Genomic DNA, 12,768 nt, shown 5'->3' with positions numbered 1-12,768 from the left:
TGTTTCTGTTTCCTAAGTGTGGCCTATTGATTTTGTCATTTTATTTATTTATACCTTATGGTTCTGTTGCTATACACACAAAAAAGCCAAGTAATTGTAGATTTCTCTACAATTGTAGAAATCTCAGTAACGTGAAAATAAGGGCTGTCAATCGTGTTACAATTCGAATAATTTATATTCTAATAAATTTGTGTGTGCAATATACCAATAATCAAATTAATTGCAGTTTTCCTATGTTATAATATATGATACATACATCACTGTTCTAATTTTGGCAGTCAGTAAGATTTTATACGGTTTTTAAAAGTCTCTTATGCTCTTTTGGCTGAATTAATTTGATCAGCAATAGAGGAAAACATGCAGTAATATTGTGAAATTTGATTTCAATTTAGGGTAACATTTGTCTACTTGGATATGTTTTAAATATATTCCTGTTTTGGCAAAGCTGAATTTTCAGCATCATTACACCAGTCTTCAGTGTCACATGATCCTTTACAAATCATTCGAATATGATGATTTGCTGCTCTAGAAGCATTACTTGAAATATTAAATACAGTTGTTCTTAATATTTTTGCATAAACCTGATCCTTTTTTCAGGATTCTTTGATAAATAGAATGTTCAAAAGAACAGAATTTGTTTGAAATAGGAATATTTTGTAACAATGGGTTAGGCCGTGTGTCCACCAAAGCGTTTTTAGCCAGCGAAAAACGCTAGACGCTCTGCTGAAGACGCCGAGCTTGAGCGCGTTTTGGCAGCGCAGCGTTTTTTTCCATTGTGACTTTTTGTTGCTATGATACAGAATCCATTTTGTTCAGTTAGCTCTGCCAATTGATGCCGTTGTACAGAAAGAATTATGTGACAGTTGGTAGGTGTGGTATTAGTTCCACCCCTCCTCCATTGTGATTGGACGGCTGGGTAAAAAGTGAGCGCTGCGTTTTATCCAAAGTTGAACATTTTTCAACTCTCGGCGACCAATAAAAAACGCTGGGTGCTCGGCGCTTCAGCGTGAAAAAAAGTTCAGCACCTCATTACGCTCATGGCGTTCTAAAAATGCAGCGCTCCCATTGAAAACAATTGAAAACATATGCCAGGCGCGTGGAAAAACACTTTGGTATACACATGGCCTAAGGGTTAGGGTTAGGCTTTTGGTAAATATAGCGCATCCCTGAGGAATAAAATAATACATTAAAATTAAAAAAAATAATAATTACTGAACCCAAACATTTGAATGATAGTTTATGAGTAAAAATGTGTATATATAAATGTATTAAATATAATCATCTAGATCTCTCAATTTATTTTGCAATCAGAATTATACTCAAAATAAACCGATGAAAGCTTGAAGGTTAAAACAGTCTTCACATTTCTTGATGAAGACACATTTGTTTTATGTGCCTTACAGATTTATTAATTTATTATTTTACATTAAATGCATTACATTAACTTTGTCATTCCAGTTTAAGTTCCCCGAAAGTTTCATGTATACATACCAAAACTTCAAAAGTTGCACTAGTTGACATCACAAAAGCTTTCACTCATCCTCATCAGCCAATGGAAAGGGTGATGACATCATCTACATCATTTACTATTTTGTAACATCTCCACACAAGCAGTTAGTGACCTATTTACAGGGGACCACTGAGTCCTGTGCTGATGTGGGAAGTGCTTATTGGGCTGTTGTGTTGGGAACGGACACACATTGACACACTTTTCCTACCCCTGTGTATATGTGTGATTATTGCTGTGTACTGGGTTTACTGGAATGCATGCTTGTGTTTTCAAGTTACTGTACATTATGTTTCACATAATGAGGGCAAAGATTGTGCAGGCTCTTCATGCCATGGTTTATATAAAAACTTGAAAGATTGTCTTCAAAACTTAGAGATAAAGAGTGTGAAATACTAAAAAGAGGGGTGCAGTACAGCAGAGAATGTAGAAGAATCAAAGAAAGACAGTGAAAATGACAGAGAGAAAGAGACTGTATTGGTGACGTCTCTCTCCATGGACACACGTGGGAGACCAGCGTCCTACCAGTGGAAAAATCAATCATGGTGACAAATGTACTGCCAGCTTGCACATTTCAATCATAAAGCCTGTGCGTGTCTGTATTAGTTTTTAAAGCAGCATATGACACATTCCAACAGGTGAATTGAACGTTGTTCGCGATTCTTCCTATGTATTTTCATTATTAATATATGTTTCATGAAGCATCCTCATAACTATCTATTATTAAAACTATTATTAATTAAAGGGATGGCTCTATAAAAATGGACAATTCTGCCATCATTTACTTTAAAAAATTAACTTTTTTAAAGAATGTTCTATGTGACTATTGGCTTCCATTGTATGGACAAAGAAACAAACAACAACAAAAAAAAAAAGATATTTGAAAATATGAAGAGCATTTTAATTTGCGTGAGCATGACCCGTGTGTGGATGGCTGTGTGTGTGTGTGTGTGTGTGTGTGCGTGTGGTTGCTTTCTGCGACCTTGGCTTCTAGGGCTAATGGAAGTAGAGGGCAGTGACGGCAGGGGCCAAAGATACACTGACTGTCTGTTTTTCTCTCGTACACACATCTGTCAAAAGTGTGCATGCTGACACACTCTCTTTCTCTGGCCCTCCTACCTACCATATCTCTTTCTGTTCACTATTTTTCTCTTTTCTTCTAATATTCACACTTTCATTGTTTGTATGTTTAGCTCATTTCTTTCCCCATTGCCCTAAACCTAACCCTGACATGAACCTTTTTTTTGAATTTTGGCCTTCTTTTAATTCATCATTTAGCATGTTCACTAAGCCACTCTGAAGATGCCAGTGTAAATAACTAGTGTGAAGCTTTTCTACGACCCGTTAAGCATTAGCTTGATATTATGGTATTAAGGCATATGTGCAGTCTGTGTTTGTATTACGTCCTGAGGTAGAACAGGCAATTCCTGGCTTGATAATTGGACTTCGATTTGACACTGAGCAAGAAGGAAATGATCATCTGCATTGATCTTTGTTGCTATTGATTTGTCTATATAACATGACGTACCTAGTTATGTGACCAGCTGTACTGTTTTTAGTTGACTGGTCCGCATGTGAGGAGTATTAACCTTTGAATGAAATATGATCATGAATTTTGTAGGTACGTGGGGTCCTACAATCATAGAAAAGAAATAGAAATATTAGAGAGGTAATGCAAGTTAGCTAGTCAGTTGGTGCTCACAATAGCTGCATTTATTTGATCAAAATACAATCAAAAAGTAAAATATTATTTTTATATTTTTAAATATTTTTTAAAACTGTAATTTATTTCTGTAAATTTCAGCATTGTTACTCCAGTCTTTAGTGTCAAATGATCCTTCAGAAATCATTGCAAAATGCTGATTTGGTGTTTAAGAAACATTTCTTATTATTATTAATGTTGAAAACGTCTCAGTTACATATGTAACCCTCCTTCCCCGAGTTCAGGGAATGGAGACGTGTCCTCGGGGAGTTCCCTGACGAATTGGGATCCCAATTCGTCAGGGAACTTCCTGACAACACGTTGGAGTTCCCTGGACGAAAGGGAACAGTTGCTCACATATTATGGAAGCCCTGTTTGTGCTAAATAGAGTGTAATTACGCCTTTGCCATTAATATGTTTATAAGCAACTGAAAAAAGCACAAATATCAGGGCATGTGACACCAAAAACACCTTAGACCCCAGAGGGTTAAGCAAGGGGAGTACAACATATACCACTCTACCTCAATGGAGGCCCCCATCTATACATATGGGCTTTAGCTCATGGAATGCTCTGGCTTCAAGGGAGAGTATTTTGTACACCAAAGTGTGCCAAATGTGCCGGGATGTGCCAAAAAGTTCAGAGGGTGAAACCAGCAAATAGAAAGCCTTTCTCTTTCTCCCTCATACACTCTCAGAAAAAAGGTACAAATGCTGTCACTGGGGCTGTACCTTTTCAAAAGGTACCTTAATGGTACATATTAGCACCTAAAATGTACATATCAACTCTTAAAATGTACAAAATAGCACCTAAAATGTACATATTAGTATCTGAAATGTACATATCAACACTTGAAATGTACAAAATAGCACCTAAAATGTACATTTTAGTATCTGAAATGTATATATCAACACTTAAAATGTACATATTAGCACCTGAAATGTACAAATCAACACCTAAAATGTACATATTAGTACCTAAAATGGACAAAAGTGTACCTTTTGAAAAGGTACGGCCCCAGTGACAGCTTTCGTACCTTTTTTTTCTGAGAGTGTATCGGCCAGGTTCAGCCTCTTCGTGGCTGCCATCGACAGGCAGTTTGTTTAGTGGCCCGGAGAGCAAGGTCAGTGGTGTGGCGCAGCTCCGCAACCCCCTCAGGGGATATCCCTGTTTGAGATCCCCCAGCAAATCGGCTGGCCGGCCTGACCAGCTGCCATGTATGCTCTGCCATTCAAAGAGGATGTCGCTTTAAGCAGTTTGGATGACAGGGTTGGAGATCTCAGTGTCGATGCCCGTCCAGACGCTAGATAGTTTGCAAACGCCTCATCGATAGGCAGCATCGGCACATGTTCCTTTATACCCTTAACATTGGCGAAACTAGCCCGCTGATGTTAATGGATACGGGCAGAATATGGGTCGCACGTTAATCATTCACGATAATGATTCGCGGGCTTTCGAAAAGTTACTGGAAGGACAAGAAAAATCAGGTTTTTCTGAAGGTTCCAGATAAATTTCAGATAAATCCAGTTAATCAAGAAGCAATGCGGCACTATTGCTCTAATAATAAGTGTAAGTGTAAATAGGCATGCGACATAAGCACGCCACAGTCCCGCTGTAGAGAGCAAATGCATTGATATTATGCCTCCCAAGCATATAAAGTGTAGTTACAGTGACACTCTTCAATACATGAACATCAAACTCAACCGATTCACTTTCTTTACAAAATGACAAATTCTACATTGAAATTGAGATTTCCATTATATTACTACTACACTAGAACATGTTTTATTAATAAAACTACTAAAAGAAATGGTTATGTGTGTACATAAGTGCAAACAGTGTGTGTGTGTGAAATACATATTTTGTAATGCATGCATCACATCCACATTCTGTCTACGCAGACTCTTTATGCAAATAGGATGGCTGTCGTATATTCCACACCTTTATCAGTATGTGTGTGTGTGTGTGTGTTTGTGAGGAAAAAGAGAGCGAGCGTGGAAGGGCGGTGTTTCCCTGTGTCAGTGCTCTGTGTGTCTGTCTCAGCACTGCTCAGAGAATGCCGCCATGAGCTTGAAACAGAAACTTAAGCCTGTAAGTACAAGACTTGCCTTGACCTCTATTTATCTCCTCCTCATCCACTCTCTTTTCTTACCTTCGCTGCTTTGTGTTTCTATTTCACTCTGATTTTCACCTCCCACACCTGGTTTAAAAAAAAAAAGTCAGAACCTGGATGGATTAGACTGACAGCTGATGCCACGCACATGGATCACTGTTAATGGTGTTGTTTCAGTGACTTGTGAGACATGCAAACTGAGACATGTTTTTGCCTGAAGACATGTCCCTTTATTTTGCCTCATTATTTGTTTGTCTTTATTTCTTTGTTTTGTCTTTGTGCCGTTTGCCATATGTTCAGTTTATTTGTAGCAGTGGCCCTTTAGTTTGCCTTAGTTTGTTTGTATTTATTTCTTTGTTTTGTCTTTGTGCCGTTCACCATATGCTCCTTTTTTTGAAGTAGTGGCTTGTAGTCACGTCTCTATATTTTACTTTAGTTTTTTTATTTTTAAGTTGTTTTATTGCCATTCATAGTGTTTGTTTTTTGCTTTAGTTTGTTTTATCTTTATTTTTGTTTTCTCTTGTTGCCCTTCCCCATTGTTTAGTTAAGTCTGTTGTGGTAGCATGTGAACACATCCTTTCAGTTTGCTGTACTTTGTTTTCCTTTCTTCTCTCCATTCATCATGTGATTGTTATGAATGTTGATGCGCAATGTTGCGTGTTAAAACCTTTTCTTCAGGCTGTGAGCAATTTTTGAAATAATTTATTAATACAAATAGTGGCAAAAACAGATCACGAAAATATTACATTGACCTTGGATACAAGATAAAGCTGGTAGTGATGTTTTGCTGAGTGTAGTGTTTTCTTTTGAGTATCTTTTGTGTGTGTGTGTGTGTCACACACCAAGTTTGTGGCTGTGGACAGCGTGCAGACAGTGGCAATGGATTTGCTTGGTTCCATCATTATGAAACAGTGTTAGATTATATCAATAAGCACAAATATCTCGCTCCAGTGAATTCGTGTATGTGCATGTGCACCTTCTGTCATTAGGATCTCACCAGCACATGGATTTGAATGTGCGCTCACAGCGTGTTTGTGTTTGTGTGTCCACTGACATGTGCAGACTGATAAGAGAGGACTGTGACTCCACATGATGAGTAACTGTTGATACAGCTACAAAATAGATATAAAATATGCACAGTATTAAAGTATTAGTATTAAGTAGTAGTATTAAATCTCAAACATATTTGCATTATATTGATCCTCAAATTGAGGATGGACATATTTGTATTTTGATGAATTCTTAGTGTAAAAATAAGCATTTACTTCATCCCTCAGTGTGTGTGTGAGAGAGAGAGAGAGAGAGAGAGAGAGAGAGGCATGAACATTTCTATTAATTAATTAATAACCAATATTGAGTGTTCACGGGATGAACCGAGTAATTGGTTGTAATTTTAATGTAGCTACATCAAGTTAACCCGATTAACTGATCCAAATTAAACTGATCCGTGATTTAGTATGGATCTATAACTTTTCATCTAAATCACTACTGAATAACATGACAAAGGAATGGTTAACAGTCTTGAAACTGTAGCAAACTAACTTTGTAATTGATTATGAATATTTCATAGAGCTAGTTTGCTACAGTTTCAACAGAATAAAGAATTTGGCATTTGCCACAAAACTGTTAACCGTTCCTTTGTCATTTTATTTAGTAGTGATTTAAGGGAATCTGATTCACTTTTATTACAACTAGTAGTAGCAGCTTTAAAAGCAGTTTAAGCTATTTGCCAAACCGAACACCATAGTTGCTTGAAATTTTTGTTACCAAACCATCATAATGAGGGGCTATCCATGTTTTTGTTGTTGTTGTTGTTTTTTAAATCTGTGTTTACTCTGGTCTTACTACAGATATACTGTAAGTTAAACTATAGATACTGTCCAGGAACAGTAGCAGTTTACAATACATAATGGATGGTCTATACTGACTGAAAACATAAACTAGCTTGCTATTGCTACATTTTAATTCTCAAAAAAAAAAATAATACACAAAATATTTCATATTACTTATGCAAGATTAATGCTGGTGCTGTCTGCACACTGAATGAAAAAAGATAAAGATAAATATATATTTTTGACAGAACTTTGTGGATTGCCTCATTCTCTACAATTTGTAGGACACCTTTTATATTTTTTCCTGAACAGAATAAAGTGGTGTCATCCGCAAACAGAATGCACCTTAGTAACTGAGACTCAGACACAATGTAATTTAAAGGGGCAGCACTGGCTCAGTGGTTCATCTACAGTAGGTTGTCTACAAACCAGAAGGTTGGTGGTTCAATCCCCGGTTCCACCTGACCAAGTGTCGAGGCGTCCGTGAGCAAGACACCCAACCCCAGCTGCTCCCGACAAGCTGGATGGCGCCTTGCATGGCTGCCACCACTGTTGGTGTATGAATGAGTGAGTGAATGAGGCAAATGTTAAGCGCTTTGGTGGCCATTGGGTCTGTGAAAGCGCTATATAAATGCAGTCCATTTACCATATATAGAAGAAAAAGTATAGGTCCTAGGACCGATCCTTGCGGTACCCCACAAGTTATGTTACAATTTTTAGACTTTATGTTGTCAATTTCAACAACTTTGACTTTTTTTTAAATAACTTGTTACCCATTAGTGTGCCACACCTCTGATGCCATATTTATATAATTTATGCAACAATATCTTGTGGTCCAGCGTATCAAACGCTTTTTGAAGATCCACAAAGATGCTAAATAGTGCCTTTTATCTATAGCATTGTTAATTTCTTCAGTTTGTAGAAGGAATTAGGAGGAAACCCATATTGACTTTTACTTAAAATCTTAAATTCAATTAGTAATTTATTCATTCTAATCACGAATAACTTCTCCAGAATTTTAGAGAACTGTGGAAGTAATTTTATTTGTCTAATTAGAAAATTCAGATTTGTTTCCTTTTTTAAAGCGTGGGATTACTTTGGCTATTTTCATGGTCTGGAAATATCTCTGAAGTAATAAATTACAGATATAGGTAAAAGGCTCAATAATTACATCTAGAATTTGCTTTATCAATACCATATTCATATCATTATTATGATTAGATTTTTTTTATTGGCACACTTCTGAACAGTTGTCAATATTTCACTCGCTTGTCACTTTCAAGAAAAACACTGCCAACATAGAATTTGTTGTGACAAAGTAGGGCCAATATTTACGAAGTAATTTTTTAATTCATTTACAATTTCAGTTTTATTGAAAATGTCAACATTATTCTTTGTAAACTTATTTGGAAATGTTGTTTTACCTCGCCTTTTTAGTTCTCATTTGGTTTGACCTGCTGGAAATGTTCCACACCCTCACCACACCCCTTTCCTGTCGATATTTTCCCCTTGTAAATTGGTGCATTTAGGCAGTTTAGCCTGTTTGTTCAGCAATCCATCTTTTTGTTCCCTTGGATTAGGAAAGCTCTACTATCTATCTATCCAGCACTACTGTCTTTCTTGCTCTCTTTAAATCAGGTGTATTTATGTTTGTGGTAAAGATGACATGTCTGTTTGGAGGTAGAGACTGTGGAGTTTCTTCTCTTTCTGAAGAAACAGTTTTGCAGTGGATGTTGTGAGTTCGCATGATACCTTGGACAACATGGACAAGGAGCCACTCATTGTCATACCGGTCAGTAGAGACTGCAGTTTATGCAGCATGCACATAAATGTTATATTCAGAAAGATTTTATGAATGGATGTGTATTTTGCAAACATTACAGGTGTACTTTCTCATTTAATGGCTTGCGATATGACTAATTTCTGAACTAAAACATTTATAATATTAAGCTGCATCAGCTTAAATAGTTAGTAAGTGGCTACAGGTAAATTACATTATAACTCTGCACAACAAAGCTAATATTTGCTTCAATGAAGCCATTCATCTGCTTAAACAAAGGCAATTCTGACCCCTTAAATGCTCAAGGAAAGTAAAAGCTTTGAATTATATTAAAACCGTCTGAAAATAGGAAAAAGACATGTCTCTTCACATTCATTACTTCCTTGACAGTGAAAACGCATACGGCTGTGATTTGCATTAGCTTGTCATGGGTTCTGAAATTTGTGTTAAAGAAAAAGAAAGGGAAACTGCAAGGCATATACTAATTTCAACAAAAAAAGTTGTTTGAGATTTTATCGATGCTGTTAGATTAATCTAGAACTCTTTCAAAAGAACACTTTCCCAAAAGAATCGACCAACTTTTTCCACATGACTGATGTTCCCTGATTGTAGTTTCCATGGCAGCCAGTGGTTGCCATGGTCATCTGTGCAAGCAGTAATCATGGGCTTCTAATGGTGTATTAAAGGACTGATTTTCTGTTGGGCAAAAGCTCTGGCAGAAAATAGGTCTCAGTGTGAAATAGATCAGCAGTTACATATACAGTATAGCCCAGCTGCATACTTGTTGGCATAATGTGTTGAACATAAAAAAAAATTATTTAAACTTATTTATTTTGGGGATTTTTGTCTATATTAGATACAATGTACAGTGACGTTTCTAGCTTTTTCTTAAAAATGAAAGGTTCTTTATTGGCATCTGATTTTCATAAAGAACCATGGAACTTTATATTGCACAAAAGGTTCTTTATAGTGGAAAAATAACCTAAAAGTTCTTTAGATTATTAAAATTCACACTGCAAAAATAAGAAATGCTTCTTTTAAGAATTGTTTTCTAAAAAAACAAAACAAAATGGCATCTCTATGAAAACTTCCTTGTGGAACCCATGTTTTTAAAGAGCCATGGTCAGCGATTGATCTTTGATCAGAGTCGAGGGAGGTAATGGAAAGCTGAAGTCTGTTCTGACGTGATGTGAATGGATGAACTGATCCAGACCACACAATCCTCTCAGTGACACAATACAAACCTTAGCTATTAATATCCGAGAGCGTGTGAAATAGTTGACTGTGAATAGTGAAGGTTGGATGTCAATAACTTCAAACGTCATTGGTTTTTAAGTGTTTTTTTAACGTAAGTCATGACGTCAAACCTGTGCCATAGACCTTATACACCGCAGCGCAATCTTTGATTTTTGATGGGAATGAAAGCGAGGCTGTGAGGGCAAGACATACATCTCTACAGTGGGTTGTACTGTTATTCAATGAGGTTTTTGATTGTTCTGTTTACGAAACACTGCAAAAATACAGTATATTTTCAAGAAATTTCAGTAGACAAAAAACTCCTGACATCACGAGCTGTGGAAAATTATAAGTGATATAGGAGCTTTATACAGCTTGAAAACACTCTCACAGCCTTGGTTTTATACCTGTCATTGCGCTGCTCTGAATAAGGCCTATAGGTGTCATGTTGCCGTGTTGGATTTAAAATGGCTCTGTTCCTCACACAAAGCTATTGTGTGACTTCAGAGGCAGATCAAGTCATACAGACTACTTCGATAGATCATACTTTCTAATTGTGTGTGTTTGTGTGTAAAATATCTTTCACAGAAAGATATAGAATAAGGATAAGGAGAATAAATACTGACAGACTCTTCAAGGTTTGGTTCTTTTTCCTAGTGTCTTTGTCATTTCTCCTATAGCGTTACATTTACACCCCTTCAAGCACTGTGGTCGATTATCATACACTCGTCTCAGTGACAGACCCCCTGTGGCGCGTTTCTTCAGTCCGTGCCCTTTAAAATTGGTTCTTGTCTGTAAGACATGGCTGCTGCCCTTCCTTTTAATAATGGCACATGTCAAGAGGAAGAGGAGGCTTATATCTTGAAGAACAAAGCATGAGATGAAAGATGAGCAGATGTCTGCAGATGTTTCGTGCTCTGGGTTAAAATGAGATCTGACAATACAGTTCAAAGCATCGAGAGAAATGTCAGTTTTTTAAATGCATTTGAACAAGATATCATCTAGTGTCCAGTGTATTTCCTTGTGTGTGTGTGTTTGGGTCTATTGAGGTATATTCTAACATTTTACACTTTTACTCATAACTTGTAGTAGACATGTTTGTTTGAATGTCATTAGCTATATTTTCATTCCTTATATATGCATTACTGTATATAAGGAAATATATGCAATTATTTGGGACGGGGACGGCGGTTTGACGGGATCAGGAAAGGTCTACGAGCCAGGACTCGAACTCGAGTCACCCGAAGCACAACGGCACACTTGCTCACAAGGCTATCGGTGTCAACAATTTAATGCTAATTAATGCTTTTGTCATTTTCATTAGCTTTTTTAATTGCCATTTTATTTTCAGTTAGTCATTTAAGTGCTTCAACCTATTTCAGTTTTCATTTAGTTTAAGTTTTTCAACTAATTTACATTTTATTTTGGTTACACTTTACAATAAGGGGTGCTGGGATGAAAAAGGGACTCAAGAGCAGATTAGCAGTTCACTTAATTTGTACAAAATGCAAAGAAAAAACAAAACAAATCAATCGAGCAAAGGGCGGGGCAGTGGCAATATCCAAGGGGCTGGCAGGAGAAAAGCAGGAAGTCAGTTCAGCGAGGTATCAATCTCAAGAGAGAGACAATGGGTGCTTCTCATTTCTTATTTGTGCAGCCTCGTTTCCTTTCCTTGTTTCCTTTCGTCTCAGCTCCACCCCCTGTAGGACGCGAGGGAAGGAAGCGAGGAAAGGAAAGGAGGACAGAGGAATCGAATAAAAGCTTTTTTTATATACATTGGAGTACTTGATCACTCGAGCGTCACTCCACAGTGTCATCAGCAGCGCTAAAAGGATCTGCCCTTATGATGTTGAAGTTTGGTTATTTAATAAATTCATAATAAATAATAATAAAGATAGGCTATACTGTTGAAATATCTGAGATGTGTGGTTTATATAAACTGCAAAGGTAAAGTATAAATTAAAATGATTGTAACCGATGTAAAGTGGGAGGAGAAATGACACGTGCGTCACGTTTAGTCAATATAACAGTTCCGCGTAGGATGCACCTGTGTATCCTCGCTTATGACTCCTCAGGAAGTCTCCTCACTCCTCGATCCTCGACTCCTCACGGTGCAATTAGAGAATTGAGATGTCCTTCAAGATGGCTGAGCTCGATCGGTTTCCGGGTCATAGGAGGGAGGACGGAGGAGCGAGGAGACGAGGAGGGATATTGAGAAGCACCCAATATGGAGAAACGGGCCCTGCAGGGAGCAAAACCGGAGGCAGAACCACAGCCCCAGGGTAGAGCCAATGCAATAGTCCAAAACAAGAGCAGATCAAATCAAAACAAAGTGAACGAGCCGAAACTGGACTGAGTACAGAGACTGGGCAAATCAGAGGGAAAACAAAACAAGACTAAATAAGCAGACAAGGCATGTAAACTGGGCACGACCAGACTGTTTAGGACAGTAGTGATAACCAAGACACACTGACAGAGAAGCAAAGAAAGAGAGAAGTAGTGGAGAAACCCAATGCAAATTCGGAGACAGGTGTGTGCGTAGGAGAGCTGATTAGAATGAGGTGCAGCTGTGATGGCAGAGACTGACAACAAAGACACAA

At 37.4% G+C, this 12,768-nt stretch overlaps 1 protein-coding gene across 2 annotated transcripts in view; it reads left to right on the top strand.

Annotated features, from left to right (window-relative positions):
• Nucleotides 1-12,768, top strand: part of kcnh6a (potassium voltage-gated channel, subfamily H (eag-related), member 6a) — a 39,072-nt gene that overhangs the window by 16,588 nt on the left and 9,716 nt on the right. The gene's annotated exons all lie outside the window — the stretch shown is intronic.

Source organism: Pimephales promelas, chromosome 3 (assembly GCF_988280905.1).
Source record: "Pimephales promelas chromosome 3, fPimPro1.hap1.1, whole genome shotgun sequence".
In the NCBI taxonomy this organism is placed as follows: Eukaryota; Metazoa; Chordata; class Actinopteri; order Cypriniformes; family Leuciscidae; genus Pimephales; species Pimephales promelas.
Note: the sequence above shows the minus strand (reverse complement) of the source record. Positions and strands in the feature narration are given on the sequence as shown.